General features: G+C 48.9%; 1 long non-coding RNA gene and 1 other non-coding gene across 2 annotated transcripts; one reads left to right on the forward strand and one right to left on the reverse strand.

Moving 5' to 3' along the window:
• Positions 1 to 8,199: 8,199 nt before the first annotated feature.
• LOC133497194 (uncharacterized) lies at positions 8,200 to 8,950 on the reverse strand. Its single transcript, XR_009793973.1, has 2 exons — positions 8,565 to 8,950; positions 8,200 to 8,480 (listed from the first exon to the last, which is right to left on the reverse strand). It is a non-coding gene; the product is annotated as an uncharacterized LOC133497194 (long non-coding RNA).
• Positions 8,951 to 9,580: 630 nt separating this feature from the next.
• On the forward strand, positions 9,581 to 9,669 carry trnar-ucu (transfer RNA arginine (anticodon UCU)). Its single transcript is given in 2 exon segments — positions 9,581 to 9,617; positions 9,634 to 9,669. It is a non-coding gene; the product is annotated as a tRNA-Arg (tRNA).
• The last annotated feature ends 3,096 nt before the right edge of the window (positions 9,670 to 12,765 follow it).

Below are 12,765 nucleotides of genomic sequence, written 5' to 3' on the forward strand. Positions count from 1 at the left end.
CAAAACTCAAAGCACAACAAACAACTGTCAACACGACACACAAGGCTTCAATGCATTTCCTAATCAGTGTCAATGAGGTGCAGGTGAGGAGCTCCTGGCCACGCCCCTGACATCCTACATGGAAAGTCAAAGTTTCGTATGACCTACAGCATGTTCATTGCAGCATGAAAAAAGTTAGGAAAATATGCCCTGAAATAAAAATGTAATCAATAAATAAATACATACATGAAAAAATGTCTCATTGACGCTAATTAGGCCAGGCAGCGAAGACTTGTGTGGTGCATTGTCAAGTCTTGTTCATGTTTCAAGTTGTGCCTCGAAGTTATCGGACCTTGTTTCTGGATTTTTGGACTTTGCCTTTTTACTACGCATTTTTTGTGCTTCTGCCTTTTCAGATTGCTCACCTGTGTATGACCTTTGCCAAAATTAAATTGTCCTCAAAAATCATGACCCTGCCTCGGAACCCTGCATTTCGCTTTTATCCCATGTCAGTTGCTCGTGACAGTGGTGGGTTTCGCTATTTCCACCATTTGCATTGACACTCAAACTTGAGCTCAGGTGCATCTGATTTCCACTGATCCTGCTCCAACTTGAATGGTGTCCACCTGTGCTCACTTCACTTGATTGCACATCATTTGGAAGGACACACAAATATCGCAGCGGGTGATGCGGCTTATGATAAGCGGCTCGGAAAATGGATGGATGGATCTTCAGCAAATAGCTGCGCTTGACTGAGAAACCACCCTGATTACTCTGTCGAGGAAATGAATTCATGACTTCACTTCTTTCTTCAAGTGGTAGAGTGAATTCCCCTCATTCACTCTTGACATTATTTGCCTTTGGTGGACTGCTGTTGTTTGTAGTGTTCAGTGTGGAACTCCCAAAGTCAATTCAGTGTATTGCTACATATAAAGGGAGAGCACTGGAATAGACTAATCTGGAAATACTTCCAGTTTTTGTCAAAAGCTCTCGTCCCAACAGACAGCCAGATCTCTTGGGACGTGTCAGGGGCGTGGCCAGGCCGCTGCCCTGTGGAGCCGCTCCTCACCTGGAGCCCATTGACCCGAATTGAGCCTTGGGGTTTGCATTGTCAGTTGCAAGCATTTTGTTTGTGTATTTCCTTCATTTCAGCGTTTCTGTCCCACGTTATTCAAGTCTCGTTTTGTTCATGTTCCAAGTTTTGCCTCGTAATTATCGGACCTCGTGTCAGGGTTTTTGGACTTTACCTTTTTGGACTGTTTGCCTTTGTATGACCTCAGCCAGAATTAAACTCCCCTCGAAAATCACGTCCCTGCATTTGGGTCCTACCCCTTGCCGCACACTTGTGACAGTTGTTTACGGATTAATCCAATAAAATAAACTAAAATCTTTGGAAAAAAAAATTGACCGGTGGAAATTGACCCCAAAATCCAAATAATAACAAATGAGAAAAATAACTAAACATTTGACAGTTTAAAAAAATACTTTTACAGATTTGGGAGCATTTCAGTCCAATTTAGCAGCTATTTCACACCACAAAAGGGTACCTTTTATTCTTATTTGCAAAGTAACATTAGTGCATACAAGTACATGTGGGAGGAAACCGGAGTGCCCGGAGAAAACCCACACAGGCACAGGAAGAACATCCAAACTCCACACAGGCGGGGCCAGGATTAAACCCAAGACGTCAGAACCGTGTGGCCAAAGCTTCACAGCTCCTCCACTGTGGCGCCACTGTTTCTAATATGTTGACTTATTTGTGTCATAATTGCAAAGACAACATTTTTCCATCGGGTGCCATGACATGCTGTCCCTAACGAAATGAACAGTGTGCACGATGTTGTTACACGTAATTGATATTCTGTATGGTTGAGGATGAGCGGAACAGAAAATGGATGGATTGGATGCGTGGCTGCTGATTAGCCAATTTAGCTGTCGGCCTCTTGGGAAGAACTCAATGAAGGATTGGCTGGCGTGCCGGATGTTATGGGCCGGATTTGCTATTTGGACTGAAGTAGGTACCAGAGACGTGAGGCACTTTCATCCCGAGGAGTTTCTCCGCAATGTTTGACAAACCAAAGTAAAAAAAAATGTCAGACTTGCTCATTTAAAGTGTGCGTGTGCATCCTCTTAAAGCACAGGTGTCAAACTCAAGGCCCAAAGGGCAGATCCAGCCCGCCACATGATTTTAGGTGGCCCGCGAAGGCAAATCATGTGTCATGCTCCTGGATTCCAGCCAGGGCTGGGCGTGGCCAGCTAATCTGAAGGTGCACACCTGCGCCTCATGACCTTTGATTAAGACCCAGTACATATAGGAACCGGGGGACGACTATTACTCTGCTAGATCGTTGCCTCTCATGCCTCGTTCCCGCACTACCGTACTCCTGACGTCTACCTCCCGTGTACCGACCAATGCCTGTCTCCCGACCTACCCCGTAAGCCTGCCGTTACTGATCTTGCTGCTTGTTTGGACTGACTCCCTGGTAACCGACATTGGAACGAATAAAGGCTTATTCCGCACTGCTTACCTCTCACCTGAGTCGTGCATTTGGGTCCACCCCCGAGTCTCGTCCGTGACAGAACGATCTAGCCCAGAACATGGACCCAGCCGACTCTGAAGCCATTCGCCGTGCGCTGCAAGTGCAGGGCAAACGCCTGGGTGAGCAAGAGGCTGCTCTCCAGGGTATGACTCACCAGATCCAGGAGCTCTGCACCCAGCTGCAACCGTGGCTAGCCTCCCAAGCTAGCGCGGCCGCTCTTGTGCCTCCCCGTGCCACCATCACTCCGCTCTCTCGACCAGAGCGGTTCTCAGGCGACTCCGGTAACGTCAAGCCCTTCCTGGCGCAGTGCGATCTCCACTTTGAGCTGCAAGCTCCCGCTTTTCCCACGGACCGCTCCCGGATCGCCTTCGTGATTTCCCACATGACAGGGAGGGCGGAGGCATGGGCCACCGCCGAGTGGAGCCGTAACTCGGAGACCTGTCGCTCATGGGCGAGCTTCGTCTGCGCGCTCACCCAGGTGTTCCAGTATGCGGCTCCGGAACGCCAGGCAGCGTCGTCACTCATGACAATTCGCCAGGGCCGTCGCCGCGTGTCCGACTACGCCATCGAGTTCCGGATTCGGGCTGCCGAGAGCCGCTGGAATGAGGAAGCCCTCCATGACGCGTTTTACGAGGGACTGTCCCCACAGATCCGTGGTCACCTCGTGGCCATGGATCTTCCGCCTTCGCTTAACTCCCTCATCGCATTGGCCCTCAAGGTGGACCAGCGCCTCACCGTGCAGAGACAGATGGAGGGCCTGAGGGAGGAGGAGAGGGAGAGTCGCAGTCCGATTGTTTCCGCTTCCCGGCCACCCGTGTTGTCAGCTTCACCGGAAGCCATGCAAGTGGAGGGGCTTGGCAGCTCAGCGGAGGAGCGCTTACGTCGGCGACGAGAGGGACGCTGCTTTTACTGCAGGCGTTTGGGACACTTGATCGCCCGTTGCCCGACTCGACCAGGGCATTCTGACATCAGGATCGCTACTCCGGTGAGTGTGCGGTACACCGCGACGGGGTCAGGGAGGTCCCTTCTTCACCTCACCTTGGGAACGGACTCCCGTTCATGCTCTGTGACAGCTTTCATTGATTCTGGGTCGGAAGCAAATCTGATAAATCCCCGCGTGGTCGAGGAGCTGGGGGCAGCAACCTTTCCCACGCAACGTTTTCGTCACGCCTATGCCGCCAACGGCAAGTTCCTTTGTCGGGTTACACATCACACTCAGACGCTACGTATGAGCTTTCCGGACGCTCACTCGGAGCGTATTAGCTTTCATGTCTTCGACGCACGTAGTAGCGACATCATCTTGGGCAGCCCGTGGCTCAAAGAACATAATCCGCACATAGATTGGACCACGGGTCGGATCAAGACTTGGGGAGAGGACTGTCTCAGTCGCTGTGTCGCTGTCCGGAGAGACAGGGGTATTCAAGTTGCGCCGGTTCGGCTAACAGAACCTAGTACCGCCCTGGACCTGACCGCAGTGCCCTCCTGCTACCATGACCTACGGGAGGTCTTCTCTGAATCTAAAGCAAAGTCTCTGCCGCCACATCGGTCATACGACTGCGCGATTGAACTCCTGCCAGGCACCTCTCCTCCCAGAGGGAAACTGTTCTCTTTAACCGGACCAGAGCATCAAGCCATGAGGGACTACATCAAGGACTCGCTGGCAGCCGGACTCATTCGCCCCTCATCCTCACCAGCCGGTGCGGGGTTTTTTTTTGTCAAGAAGAAGGACTCCACGCTGCGACCCTGCATCGACTACCGAGGCCTGAACGACATCACAGTCAAGAACAGGTACCCTTTGCCGCTTATCTCTACAGCATTCGAACTCCTCCAGGGAGCCCGGATCTTCACCAAGCTCGACCTGCGCAGTGCTTACCACCTGGTGCGGATTCGGGAAGGGGATGAGTGGAAGACGGCATTCAACACCCCCACAGGGCACTATGAGTATCTGGTGATGCCCTTCGGACTGACTAACGCTCCGGCCGTCTTTCAGAACTTCATCAACGACGTGCTTCGGGAGTTCCTGAACAGATCTGTCTTTGTTTATCTGGATGACATTCTCATCTTTTCAGCAGACCTAACCTCGCACATTCAACAAGTCAGAGAGGTTCTCCGGCGTCTGCAGCAGCACCAATTATACGTGAATATGGAGAAGTGTGAGTTCCATCGGGCATCCGTGTCCTTCCTGGGCTTCGTCCTGGCTGAGGGAGAGATACGGATGGATCCCGGGAAGGTCGACGCGGTGCTGCGGTGGCCTACCCCCACCAACAGGAGGGACATACAGAGGTTTCTGGGATTTGCCAATTTCTATAGGAAATTCATAAGGAACTTCAGCTCCATGGCCGCTCCTCTGCATTCGCTCACCTCGCCACATACCCTCTTCGACTGGTCCGGGACCTGCCAGGAGGCCTTCAGCAGGCTCAAGGCAAGTTTCACTACTGCGCCCGTTCTCATTATTCCGGACCCAGATAACCAGTTTGTGGTGGAGGTGGATGCATCAAATTCAGGAATCGGAGCAGTCTTGTCGCAGAGGAGTCCCAGGGATGGAAGGATCCACCCGTGCGCGTTCCTGTCTAGAAAGTTGACCCCGGCAGAGAGGAACTACGACGTGGGAGATAGGGAACTGCTGGCGGTCAAGAGCGCGTTGGAGGAGTGGCGGCACTGGCTGGAGGGCTCGCAAGTACCGTTCGTTGTCTTCACGGACCATAAGAACCTTGAATACCTGAAGTCGGCGAAGAGGTTGAACGCCCGTCAGGCCAGGTGGGCCCTATTTTTCACCCGCTTCCACTTTAAGGTGTGTTTCCGCCCAGGCTCCAAAAACGGCAAGCCGGATGCACTCTCGCGGATCCACGAGGGAGGGCGCACGGATTCAGACGCCGCTACTATCCTGCCAGCGAGGTGCTTCGTGGCCGGTTTCACCTGGGCGATCGAGTCGCGGGTGAAGGAGGCTCTGGGAGAGACACCGTCACCCGCGGATTGTCCGTCGGGCCGCCTGTTCGTCATCCCATCTCTGCGGGGAGACGTCATCAACTGGGCCCATACCAACAAGACGGTCTGCCACCCGGGTATGGCGAAGACACGTTCAGTGGTCGAACAAAGGTTCTGGTGGCCTAACCTCAGCAAGGACGTAAGGGAGTTCGTCAACGCCTGCCCGGTGTGTGCTGGCAATAAGACTTCCCGCCTACGGCCTGTTGGTGAGTTGCAACCCCTGTCCATCCCCTTTCGTCCGTGGTCACACATCGCGCTGGACTTCGTCACCGGCCTGCCGCCTTCTCAAGGGAACACAGTGGTGCTGTCCATAGTGGACCGTTTTTCCAAAATGGTCCACTTCGTGCCGCTTCCGAAGATCCCGTCGGCCAAGCAGACGGCCCAGTTGGTATTAGACGAGGTCGTCCGTTACCACGGCCTACCCCAGGACATCGTTTCGGACAGGGGTCCGCAATTCAGCGCCCGTTTCTGGAAGGAGTTCTGCAACCTCATCGGCGCTTCAGCAAGTCGGACATCGGGTCATCACCCAGAGTCTAACGGCCAGACTGAGAGGATTAACCAGGAATTAGAGACCGGTCTTCGATGTCTGGCATCCAGAGACCAGAGCACGTGGAGCCAGCACATCAAGTGGGTGGAGTATGCCCACAATTGTCTACCTTCCGCTTCAACAGGTATGGCTCCACTCCAGGTTGTGCATGGGTATCCTCCGTCCCTGTTTCCTCCACTGGTCACAGAATCCACAGTTCCGTCGGCCCTGGCCATGGTGCGACGCTGCAAACGGACCTGGGAAGCAGCTCGGAGGACACTGCTGCGCATGAGCAGCGCCTACAAGGCCGCAGCAGACCGCAAGGGGAGGGCCGCACCTGAGCTCAGAGTGGGACAGCGAGTGTGGCTCTCCACCAAAGATCTCCCGCTGCGGACGGAATCCCGCAAACTTGCTCCCAGGTTCGTTGGCCCGTTCCCGGTTTCCAAAGTTATTAACCCGGTCGCCGTCTCGTTGAAACTGCCCAGGTCGATGAGGGTGCACCCGACGTTCCACGTCAGCAGACTTCGCCCGAATCGCACATCGTCGTTGGCTCCTCCGCTCAAATCCCCCCCGTCCCCCCGCATGGTCGACGGTGGGTTGGTGTACACTGTGCGCCGGTTGCTGTCTTCTCGTCGCAGAGGAAGGGGGGTCCAGTACCTGGTGGACTGGGAGGGATATGGCCCGGAGGAGCGCTTTTGGATCCCCTCCCGCTTCGTCGTGGACCGCTCCCTCATCAGGGACTTTCACGCGGCTCACCCTGATGCTCCTGGGCCGTCCAGAGCCGGCCGTTGAGGGGGGGGTTCTGTCATGCTCCTGGATTCCAGCCAGGGCTGGGCGTGGCCAGCTAATCTGAAGGTGCACACCTGCGCCTCATGACCTTTGATTAAGACCCAGTACATATAGGAACCGGGGGACGACTATTACTCTGCTAGATCGTTGCCTCTCATGCCTCGTTCCTGCACTACCGTACTCCTGACGTCTACCTCCCGTGTACCGACCAACGCCTGTCTCCCGACCTACCCCGTAAGCCTGCCGTTACTGATCTTGCTGCTTGTTTGGACTGACTCCCTGGTAACCGACATTGGAACGAATAAAGGCTTATTCCGCACTGCTTACCTCTCACCTGAGTCGTGCATTTGGGTCCACCCCCGAGTCTCGTCCGTGACATCATGTTTGTCAACTTCCGTGATTCTTGTTCAAATCTGTACAAAATTTGAAATTGTCATATCATAAATCATAACGTGTCAGCACAGTGGATCAAGAGTCAGTTAGTACTGAGCCCTTTTGTGTGCGTATTTTCACAAATTGCATGTCACTAATTCAACATAACAGTACCAGAATGGATGCAATGAATCATCAATGTCAACTCTGCAGCCTGCATGGTGTCCCAGGGTCCAGACAGGGCTCAAGGTCCGATTCTGAAAAACAGGACATTTCAAAAGAAATGTTCACTGCATTTTTCATGATGGTGCTTCCATTAGCATCACTTTGTTCGCATCATCAATGCCTTTTCCTCTTCAAGGACACCCAGCAAGTTCATTTCCATCCTTAGTTTATCTGTTTTATAAGTTAGAGGAGTGTGTGGAAAAATAAAACAGAAAAAGCATCCATCCATTTTCTTTGCTGCTTATCCTCATGAGGGTCACGGGGCATGTTGGAGCCTATTCCAGCTGTCAACGGGCAGGAGGCGGGGTACACCCTGAACTGGTTGCCAGCCAATCGCAGGGCACATAGAGACAAACAGGCGGACCCACAATAACACCTCGGGGCAATTTAGCATATCCAATTAATGTTGCATGTTTTTGGGATGTGGGAGGAAACCGGACTGCCCAAAGAAAAACCCACGCAGGCACTAGGAGAAGATGCAAACTCCATACAGGAGAGGCCTAATTTTAACCCCAGTCCTCAGAACTGTGAGGCTCATTGGGGGCCGCCGTATGTGGAGTGCCCCTCTGCCAAGGTGTGTGGGTACATTGCATCCATTCTGGTACGCTTATGTTCAATTAGTGATTTGCAATTAAGGATCATACGTCAGGCCACAAAGAGGAACACACACACACACACAAAAGGGGTCCTTAATCAATGAGTCTTGATCTACTGTGCTGACATTTCATAGCAAAAATAATTATTGACTCATTTTTCAAATTTCTGCAAAAATGTCAAAGTATGTAAAAAGCTTTTTAAGTCAACAGTTTAATAGTGCGAATAACAATAAAATAAAAGTGTCAGTGCCCAATGACAATTCTTATGATGTTACGAAAGGATAAACACAACTAAACTAACAACAACGTATTTGTAATTCATGGGCGACACAGTGCGCAGGTGGGTAGCACATCTGCCTCACAGTTCTGAGGACCTGGGTTCAAATTTGGCCTCGCCTGTGTGGAGTTCGCATCCTTTTCATGTGTCTGTGTGGGCTTTCTTCGGGTACGCCGATTTCCTCCCGCATCCTCAAAAAAGGGATGGTAGGTTAATTGACTCCAGATTCTCTGTAAGTTGTGATTGTGTGTGTGCAAAGAATGGTTTATATTTACCCTGTGATTGGCTAGCGACCACTTCAGGGTACATCCAGCCTCTCACGTGAAGATAGCTGGGATAGGCTCCAGCACGGCCGTGACCCTCGTGAGGATAAGCAGTAAGGAATATGGATGGAAATGAATGAATCAAGGCATGGCGAAACCCGCCATTGTCACGAGTAAGTGACATGGGATAAAACCCAAATGCAGGGCTCTGAGGCAGGGTCATGATTTTTGAGGACAATTTAATTTTGGCAAACGTAATACACAGATGAGCAATCCAAAAAGGCAGAAGCACAAAAATTGCGTAGCATAAAGGCAAAGTCCAAAAATCCAGAAACAAGGTCCGATAACTACGAGGCACAACTTCAAAAATGAACAAGACTTGACAATGCAACACACAAGGCTTCCATACCTGGCCTGATTAGCGCCATTGAGGCGCAGGTGAGGAGCTGCGACTGTGCACGGAGTTGTGGCCTGGCCACGCCCCTGACAGTCACAACGTTATGACCATGATACAAAGGCATGTAATATCTCTTTTGTTCCAAAGATATGAAACGAATTAAATTAGATTAGAAATGAAACACGTTATGACTGACACACTCACAGATGTATTCATTTAGCAGTTTATCAAGTACTATTGTAATGATATACAACTGCCTTCAGTATATATACAATATTTTGGTTATAGTCATCATTTCTGGGATTGTGGAATCCGAATACTAAAATGTTCCCATTTTACCAGAAATACTTCTTGAAAGTCAAAAACTTGATTTGGGTTTGTCCACAGGGTGTCATCTCAGATGAACGCTCATATTTGTTTGGCACAGTTTTTACACCAGATGTAATTCCTCTTGGGAAGTGGAGGCCAACATGAGAAACAAACTCACAACCCCTGGTTTACCAAACCAATGATCTCACCCGTTCCCATTAAATATTGTTTCAGAAGTTGGATTCAAACCCATGCCTCTATTCAGAGACCAGAATACCCATTAACTGGAGTTCAGTCCTTAGGTCTGGTGCCTTGACAGGTTGGCTCTGTGGCGCAATGGACAGCGTGTTGGACTTCTAGATGAAAAGTGTAGTAATTCAAAGGTTGTGGGTTCGAGTCCCACCAGAGTCAATGCAGTTACTTTCTTCCTTCCTTACAGCCTTCCACTTCTATTTCTGCTGTTGTTTCTCTATTCAGAGACCAGAATACCGGTTAACTGGAGTTCAGTCCTTAAGTCTGGCGCCTTACACCGCTCGGCCATCCTGACACTGCCTTCTTCAGAGCCAACAAACACCCACACCCATTTAAATATCCCCAAAGTACTTAAAGGTCAAGTCTCATTAAATGGATGATTTTTAGTATGTTATTAATGAAAAAATGTCAGCCAATATGGGCCCATGCATTTTTTCACCACAAAACATGATTTTGACGTATATGGCTTTTTGTAACTCCCGCCAAGAAAATCCTCTCGAGAGATTTGTTTTCGAGAAGAAGCAGGAAGTGACGTAAAGGACAGCGGCGCCCCCAAGTGGACTCCTTTGTTTCCATTAGTTTTACCTCCGGGAAGGGAGCTCGTTGTTCCTTCGTGTTAGCCAAAATGCCGGCTCGTTGCATCGCTGGACATTGCTTGAACACTCGGGAGGATAGATTTACCCTTCATAAGTTTGAAAGAGACCCGGTTTGTTGTGAAAAATGGATTGCACGGGTGCAGAGGACGAGGGCTTCGTGGGTTCCAAATCACAGGTAGGTGTGTATTCAGCTACTAAAAAAAATAATAGTTTGGGGCGGACCACGTAATAAAAGTGGAAGGCTTCTTTAGAAACAAACTTAATTGACTTCATCCTTTGAAATATTCATATTCTTAGATTGAAGGACACAACTGATTTTCTGCTTAGAATCAAAATAGCAGTACTTTGTTTTCGTGAACATGAATGCACAGAAAGTTTGCTGTCCACATTTTACCCACCAATGTAAACACATTCTCTCTCAAAAAAGAGGACTTGAACCCATAACCTTTGAATTACTCCACTTTTAATCTAGAAGTCCAATGCGCTGTCCATTGCGCCACAGAGCCATCTGTTTACAGGTAATCAGGGCATAAAGAAACAAACATTTGCACTCATAACCTGCCGATTTAGAGTCTCCAGTTAATGCATGTTCTTGGGAGGTTAGGAATCAAACCCACGCATGTGTGTTTTTGCCAGCGTTGGAGTCGCCCTCCTGTGAGACTGGAATTCTCTCGGTCTCGACAGTTGACACAAGGCAGTTGGACAACGTGAGGGGCAGCTGTGACAAAGGATGCCTCCCGAAGTCCACGACCATCTCAATCGTGTTGAACGTGTCAAACTCAGGTGTCGGGAACCTGTTCGACTGAGAGAACCAGAAAGGCCAAATATTTCAAAGTGTAATTTCAAAAGAGCCATACAGTATTTTGAAAACTAAGTACAAGTGTATTTGCGCATTTTTGTAAGACCAACACTTTTCGAGTACAATAAGTCTCTGAATTATTTTAAAAAATATTGTTACGCTGTTGCTGACCAATGATAACAAAAGTACTTTGTCCCATTAATGCGACAGCTCGTGCTGCTCGGTTTTGGAGTTCAAACATCGTCAGATGAAGCTTCATGCAAGCGTTGAGACTTCCATTCGTTCATCATGAACGTAATTAAATTTGATTTCCCATCATGCTGGTATGACGGTGAACGGTTCTTGCCGACAAAGGCATGTCTTTCACTCATTTGATTATCTTGTCTTTATGCAAAGTTGGCAAAATGTATTTCGGCAACGTCGAGTACGAACGCTTTGGCAAACTCCCCGTCTGTGAATTTCAACACGCAGCAGAAGCCTCCTTCTCAGCAAAGGTTGTTCATTCTTGGTGAAAACTTTGCTACTCCTCATCTTTTTTTCTTTGAGTGACCTTTGACAAAAGCGTTTCCATGATTAGTTGTTTCGACACGATCGGCGTTAGACCCTTCTGCACCTGTGGACAACGACTACCACACATAACTACGGCAACCCCACTAGGACAAACCTCCTCTGCACGCTAGAACTCACATGTACAGTGTGTCGTAACAAGGCCATAAGCCATATGCAACCACCAAAAGAGCCAGGTATGGCTCGCGAGCCATAGGTTTCCGACCCCTGGCTTATAAGAGTGGCCTAATTAGCGTCAATGAGCTCCAGGTGAGGAGCTGGGGAGGAGGCCACAGGGCAGTGGCCTGGCCACGCCCCTGACGGCCTACATGGAAGGTCAAAGTGACTTATGACCTGCAGCATTAAAAAAGTGTGCCCAAAAGTAAAAATGTTCTAAATAAATATTTTCATACATCAAAAAATGAAGGAATAAAGAGTCCCGTGAAGATTTGCCTCATCTTTGTACTTAAGCTTATATCCTAATGTATCAACAAGAGCTTTGAGCCAAAGGTCAAAGGTGAACTTTAGTGGGTCAAATTCCTCTATTGTAGAACGACGGCTCACCTCCACATGACAAATTCAAACAGTGTTGATTGGAAGAGAAATTCACGCAGACTTTGTTCTGTTCATGTACTCAAAAGTAAAAAGTATTCGAAAATGGAACAAAGTACTTCCTAAAATTGACCTAAATGTAATTGAAATAGGAACTTCCCTCTCTTTCTTTTTTTGCCAGTACATCAAAGTCTGCCGTTGGTTTTGTTGGAGTCATTTTCAGAACAGCAGCTGCCGAGTAACAGGAATATCATTTATCCACAACAAAATCAGCAAAATAATTTTTTTAACTGGACCCATTACTTGGAAATGTACACCAACTGAGTTAGTTGCATCAACATCAACCAATAATTTGGGTATCATATTATTGTTAAATCAGAAACTTCAAACAAATTGACATAACACAGAACAGTACACGATCCCCACACTTCTCTAAAGAACTCGATAGATAGATAGATTGATAAGCGGCTAACAAATGGATGGATGGAAAGGAACGTCATCTGTGTCTGTTAGGCCTAAATCACAGGAGCATCACAGCAAAATCCTTTGACACAAGTGGTAAGCACAAAGATGCGGAGTAGGTAATTGAATAATCATAAATTATGCCATGGCTTGCTCCACGTAAACTGTGTCGTACATCCATGTAGAACCTCTTGAGACTTTCATACAGTGTCACCAGAAAGATTTCACACCCCTACACATTTTTTACATTTTGCTGATAGATTTAATCAAAAGCTGTTTCAAAGATAGTTTTTTTTTTCA

This window comes from Syngnathoides biaculeatus, unplaced genomic scaffold (genome assembly GCF_019802595.1).
Source record: "Syngnathoides biaculeatus isolate LvHL_M unplaced genomic scaffold, ASM1980259v1 ctg206_pilon_pilon, whole genome shotgun sequence".
Lineage (NCBI taxonomy): Eukaryota > Metazoa > Chordata > Actinopteri > Syngnathiformes > Syngnathidae > Syngnathoides > Syngnathoides biaculeatus.